The 7087-nt window shown below is 35.8% G+C and overlaps 1 long non-coding RNA gene across 1 annotated transcript; it reads right to left on the bottom strand.

Annotated features, from left to right (window-relative positions):
• Window positions 1-3659: 3659 nt before the first annotated feature.
• On the bottom strand, window positions 3660-6368 carry LOC128013995 (uncharacterized). Its single transcript, XR_008183472.1, has 3 exons — window positions 6114-6368; window positions 5082-5253; window positions 3660-4903 (listed from the first exon to the last, which is right to left on the bottom strand). It is a non-coding gene; the product is annotated as an uncharacterized LOC128013995 (long non-coding RNA).
• Between the last annotated feature and the right edge of the window lie 719 nt (window positions 6369-7087).

Genomic DNA, 7087 nt, shown 5'->3' with positions numbered 1-7087 from the left:
ACTCAATTGTGTTTGTTGCCAAAAAGTGTGCAATATTGTAAAAGAAAGTCACTAGTTCTTCTTTTTCGGAACCCCTCCCTGGACTGTTTGGATTTGTGTAAACCTCCAAAAAAGAAGAATAATTGAGAGGAATTCAATGTCATATTTTCTCATTATTTTGTTTACGGGCTGAGGATGGGACCAAATGTTTGGAAGCCTGTATAAACTCTGCTTCCAAAGGAAGGTTAAAGGATTTTACATAAGAGTGGCAGTATAAACAGTTCTTGAATTAATTGTGGTTTCTTCCATAAATGGTTTTCGATTGTTGATTCTTTCAAAACCAAATCGCTTAAAGTCAACATTAAATCATAACTGGCCATGTCTTAAAGGGGTCATATGAGGCGGTTTCAATTTTTCCATTCTCTTTTAAGCTCTTGATGCATGAAGAAGATCTGTAAAGATGCAAAGAATGAAGTCTCAAATACAAAGAGATATTCTTTTTATTTTATAAGTTAAGACTTGTCCATGCCCTCCTAAAACGCCTAGTTTGAATACGCCCCCACATGTCTATGTCACTGTGTTCCCAGATTTGCATAACACCACCCAAATGTTCACACAAAGAAAAAAAGTGTAACTTTTATGCTTGCTGTCGTATTTTTGCCACCGCTGCCGCCTTGTTGTGGAGATGATGTGTGTTTCATTGTGAAAACAAAACTTCTTTGTTTGGCCTTCCAAACAAGGACGATATCCGCTTCGTCATGCCTAAAACTGATCCGTTCTGGTCGCTGAGGAAATATAGAAACTTCTCGCTGTGGATCGCCGGATCAGAGTTCACCATGGACAAAGTAGAGTCGTCACATGCAGTTGCCACAAGCCTGTTGGCCATTCCTTCATCGAAATCGCAGGGTATTTAATAAATCAAACCAAATAAAAGCAAAAACAAGAATAGCACAAGGGAACAATAACATTGCAGGAAACAATAAATGACAAAGGACAAGTGAAACACAAGAGCATACAATATATTCACAGGGGGCTCACAAGCTTAACAAGATAACAATACCTCTGGGGAGATTAATCAAGGGGAACCAATGAATGGACTACAAACTGACTACAAACGGAACACAGGAAACACAATAAAGTCCAGATAAGACACAGGGAACATTGAAATAGCCCCTCAGCTAAAAAAAACCCCAAGAAGACCCCCAAGATGGAGCAGACGAGGCAGGAGACCACTCTGGACCAGGTGAGAAGGATGTTTAAGAAGAACCTCGTTTACATACGTAACGGTCACAGAAAGCACAGATAGGTTAGTAATAGCCTTTGTGGTCATAACAAAACAGGCAGAGAGTTCTGTGACAAGGCAGGCAGAAGTTTCAGAGATGGCCTCCTTGGGAGTTTCAGGAGCGGTAGCCACCGATGTAAAAAATTCTGTAATGTCGCCGCCACCTTGGGAGAAATGAGTACAGCCCAAGCACACAGAATGGCAACTGCCTTCACAGGAAGCATTGTGAACAAAGGAACAACCTCTGGGACAGGTAGCTCTGTGACTGCCGGGCTTGAGAGCGCGGAGGATGCTGGGATTGAGATGGCAACATCAACGGCGGATCCGCCAGGCTGGACATCAGTCACATCAGTCTTGAGACAGGTCCAGTGGCCAGGATGATGCCGGATGGTGGTGTCTGTGGTGGATCTGGCTCCATGGTAGTCAGAGCCTGGGTCGTGTAGCACCCCCACACCCCAAAAAATGTTTAAGGCATGGATCCTCCTCCACTCCCCCCCCCCAGTATAAATATAGAGATTCTCCCAGAATATCCCCCTGGCATGATTCATTCCAAAAATAAAAAATAATAATAAATAAATAAAAACAGTCCATTATAGTTTAGTGGAGCACGGTGGCAGTAAGCCAAAAAACTCCCACACAAAGTCCTCAACAGGACAGAGTACACTCACCTGGTTTAGGTTAACTACTTCTAGATCCAAATTTTGGTCAGTAATTTTGTAATGCGCTGGTAGAGAAGGCATGCATTGGAGACACTTCAACATAAAAGTTTAGACATAGAGAACATGTAACAGTTATGCTACAGCACATAGTGCCCACTTTTCATGATCTAATCAATTCTCAGTGTTCTCAATTCTCATTTATTACATTGAATATTCTGTTCCAATTCTAAATGCATCACATTGCAGAAGTAAATACGTAAAACTTTACGTATTATATGTATGCATAACTAGCATAGCTACTTTTGTATAAATATTTATTTAGGTGTATTACGAATGCGGCACAGGTATGACGATTTCCAAAGCGCATATATTTCATACCTGTAATTCAGCATGATTTACTCATCAAACAAGCACAACCGCACCCGTCAAGCGATACTAAACAAACAATGTCAGAAAACTCCGAAAACCGGTCCTATATACAGTACACACAAACCTGAACCACATCAGCATTTCCTTACATAACCTTACAGAACCGTCTAGACATTATGGTGCTTAATTTGTATGCCCCTCATTAACTAGAAGCCAGTTAATGAGGATGTTTAATATCTTCAGAGAAAGGGAGTATCACTACGAGATGAGAGAGAACAAGTTCATACACTTCCACCAATGCAATCGTGTGAGAATTCATGCAAAATTACATTTCCGAATTCAGATTCGTGAGAGAGTCGTAATTACTCCAAAATCAATACGCATTGTTGTAAGATAATGAAAATGGTCTGTTGGAGATAAAAGCCAAAGGTGCAGATTATCTCCCCAAATGGAGGGGGAAAAATATGAAGTAAGAGGAAAATGGATCCGTAATGACCATTCTGACAGACACCGTTTGTGTTTTTAGCCAATGCAAATGTAATATGTTGTTTTGTCAATGTTCCAGAACACCTCGCTTTTCACTGTTTCTGATTCAGTAAAGACCACGAGAGGCAGAAACCAATCTGACCGAGTCGATGCCGTAATGGGGCCAATTATCCAGGTGGAGGAGATGTGGTTTGGAGAGCTACCAAATTACATAACCTTAAAGGCGATGATGGTTGCGCAAGCGGGTTTTGATTTGTCCGACAGTCTTGCGAATTTATTAGTACATGCTATGAATCCTGCTACTGTATTATGAAACAGGCCAGCAACAAGAACAGAGAAAGTGGTTGTAAAAACAATAAATATCACAAAAGATAAATACTCACGCAACTTAAATTCAGTATTATAAAACTAATAGTAATGCTAATAATATTAATAATACATTCTGATGAACACTAAACCCAAAAAAAATAACAAATGCACATTTTTCTCCCTCGTTTAACATTCTGTTTTCAATAATGGTCAAAAGAGAGTATTTAAAAGTCCATAAAGAAATAACTGACTAACAATAAATACATAAATAAATAAATAAAAAGATCACACTGTGTAATATAAAATCAATTAATATGACATTTACAATAAAAACTATTACATGAAATGATAAATAAAACACATACAATATTATTTAGATTATTATTTATATAATATTACATTTTATATGTATTGAAATATGCTTTATGTAAAGCAATTTTAAATAAAAAAATAATGGTATATTTTATATAACATTGTACATAATATATATTTTATTTATTATGTAAATATTAAATTTAATTATTAGAAGAAGGAGAAAAAGAATTATCATCATAAAAATCATCACCAACATAAATTCTGGATTTTTTTTCCCATTCTAAAAACCATTATTTTCACCCCCAACAAATAAAATACTTCAAATCATTTTTCTCATTTAAATGAGAATTTAATCACTTAATATCCTGTTTTTCATTATGTAAATGAAATAGGCGGCTAACACGGTTTCACGTAATAATTCTTTTTGAAAACCATTATGAGATCGATTTATTTGAGTTTGGACCAACCTATTTTCATCTTTTAATACCATAGAAGTGCAATTCCACAAAGAAACGCTGCTGCGAGTTATCTTTCGTCACTGCCGAGCTGACTATCATCTCTAAAATGAGGAGAAATGAGAGGCATTATTTGCCTGACAGGCTTGTTATAAAGAGTAAATGAGAAAACATGTAAGCAATCATTGCGAGGAACACCCAGACATCATAAAACGCTTTTAAATCAAGGGACTTGAAGTCAGTAGGCCAAGCAGAGTATGTAGTGATGATTTTGAGGAAGAAAAACACACAAAGATTAGATAATAGTAGCCTAGTAATGGGAAATAATAATAGAAGAAAAAAAAAGGATAATGCAATTCTGATGGCAGATGCACAACAAAAACTTCAAGCCGAACTAATTCAGAATGATTGGTCGATTAAAACACAGACTTTCACTTTCAAATAACAAATGACTGGCCACACAGATCAACCATAACTGACAATAAATTAATAAATGACAGTCACTTCATCATCGCTTGTCAGGGGCAGATCAATAACGCTCATAAGAGAGTCTATACATTTCCAACAACAATAATAAAATACTATATAGAATTTCAAATTGAAAGGTGAAAATTAAATGACTACAATAACAGTCCACAATCTTTTTTTCCAAGTAAATTTTTTTCTGTGTTATTTATTCTCCCTGAATCCATTCCCTAAGTGAAATAACAACCGTTGCCATTATAGAGAAGAGCACAACAAGCAGTTGTTTTCTTCCTGAGATGAACCATTTTAAAAAGAAATGTTACTGTAGCACGTCAAAGTCGATTCCTTATCTTGAAAAAGAGGTGGCTGAAAACAGACAAATGTTCGGGGGCTCTTGATGTCTTGCCATTGCTTGAAGTTTGATCTTGCTGTACAGTTTGAAGCTGGAATATAACGTGGCTGGAGGCCATCTTCAGTGTAAACACACCGTCTGCAAACCTTGTGAGAGGCACGCTAGAAACAGCTGATCAAATAATAATAAAAAAAGATTCGTAGTGCAGCATTTTCAGATGGTTGTGATGGGTCTGAAATCACAGTAATTACAGGCTGATATAGGCAGAAGATTGTTGTCTGGTTATTTTAAACTGTCAGAACAATTTGTTGACGTACAAAAATGTAACTTTAACATCACATTCTAGCTTTACAAAGACACTTAAAGTTACACTTCAACCAAAAATATATATGTTTTGAAAATGAATTCACATTCAAGCCAACCAAGATGAGTTTGTTTCTTCATCAGGTTTGTAGCATTCCATCACTTGATCATCTGAAGTGAATGGGTGCCGTCAGAATGAGAGTCAGATAAAAACATCACAACGATCCACAAGTAATCCACCAGTCATGTGGCATTAAATTTCTCCAGAAACAAACTCATCTAATAAAAAAAGAAATAATAATAATAATAATAATCTGTCTGGGCATCTAACAACTTTGTCTCAGTGACAACTCCATGTGGCAAAATGGCCCCAAAAATGTTCTTGATCGCTTTTGGACACACTTCAATACTTTAACACTAGAGCTTTTCTGGGAACTGACTTCATTTTTTCGGAACCATTTCAGCAATGACATTTAACCATCTGGTCATTTTTAGTGGATATATCAAGTTAGGTTAAAGTTCACACAGGTGTAGTTCATCAAATGAACATGTTCCACTAACATTTCACGCAAACGTTTCCAAATACTTCTTCTATTATAATTTGTAACCTAACAAATGCCCTTTTGTAAAATGACTTGCTTAAAAAAAGTATGCCTATTGACATTTAGTTTCATATTATGTTATATAATTCAAAGACATTCATACTTATTTAAAGTGGAATCATGAGTGTCCAAACAGGCCTACTATTGGGGTCAGAGCCTGTTGGCGTTTTCAGACTGATTTATGTATTTATTTATTTAATAACACAAAGAGAAATATTTCATCTCATGTATTTAACTGAGCTGAAAATGTAAAATACATTGTTTTAAGTACTTTGATTTGAGGAAAATATTCTGAGATATTAAAATGCATCACTTTATTTGTGTATTTTGGTTTTATGAAAATATGCAAATTCAGCATATTTTACAACACTAATAAAATTACAAAAAATAACCACAGTTTTACTACAAATAAACCCCGCTGTATTGGTATATTGTTCATCAACCCTATGGATTATATTTTATGATTTTTTTTTTCTTTGGACAAACAGGTCAAACGAGTTTGTAACGACATGTGAGTAAATGCTGACATAACTGTACCTTTTATTTCTTTAAACAGGAATGCTGTTTCACATAAGACACTTGATTTGTTTAGCGTTGGTGATAGTTGCGAGAGCATGCCAAAGTCCACGTGCAGTGCTCTGAGGGGGCGTGGCTCTTCCGCGCTGGTCACATGCGGCAGGCGTGCTGTTTACAATGCCGTCGGGAGAACCCGTATGTTTCATTAATAAGGGCCCCTCAAGTTCGCATTGTTTAGTATCAAAACACGCCCATAACGTGCTGCTATAAAACTTTGCTTTCCCTGAAGGCGAAGGGTGCTGAGGCTTTGATCAACTGCTGAAGTCAGAGATCAGACCAACTTAATCTACTGCGCTCTCACACTGATTAAACAAACACAACCAGAGCTACACTTCACTTCACAGTTTGCATAAGATACACTTGTGGCTAGATGCAAGACACTGTTTACACAGTAAGTGGTTAAACTTGAACTAAAAATGGAATGAAAGTTTCCAATGTGCACTGTTTTCATATCAACACATTATATGCATTATATTTGGGGAAATTTGTTAAAAAATATATGCATCAGAATATAAAACAAATGTCTTACATTTTTATTAATCCTTAATAATGAAACTGAATTAATTAATTTCTTATAACAAGTAACTTGACCTGATGCTGAGATCCTTTTTAATTATTATTATTAGGCTATTATTATTCATTTATGTTTTTTATTGGAAATAAGGACTCATATTTGTAGGAACAGAACTCCAGAACCATTTAGAGGTTAAAAAGTTGTATGGTGATAATATAGGCATTTATGCCAAATTTGATATGTAATACCTGAATCTTAAATTAGTAGCTAATAGATGGTGATAATAATGATAAACACCATTGTGTCCAACAATTGTTCAGTATATTAATGCACATGTTAATATAAAATGTTTCACTTCTTCTTTTTATTTTATTTTTTTTCTTGCAAGAGAACTCACATCTCCATTAACAATAACTCAAAC

This window comes from Carassius gibelio, chromosome B25 (assembly GCF_023724105.1).
Source record: "Carassius gibelio isolate Cgi1373 ecotype wild population from Czech Republic chromosome B25, carGib1.2-hapl.c, whole genome shotgun sequence".
Taxonomy (NCBI): domain Eukaryota; kingdom Metazoa; phylum Chordata; class Actinopteri; order Cypriniformes; family Cyprinidae; genus Carassius; species Carassius gibelio.
The sequence above is the reverse complement of the archived record's forward strand: the minus strand, read 5'-3'. Positions and strand labels throughout refer to the sequence as shown.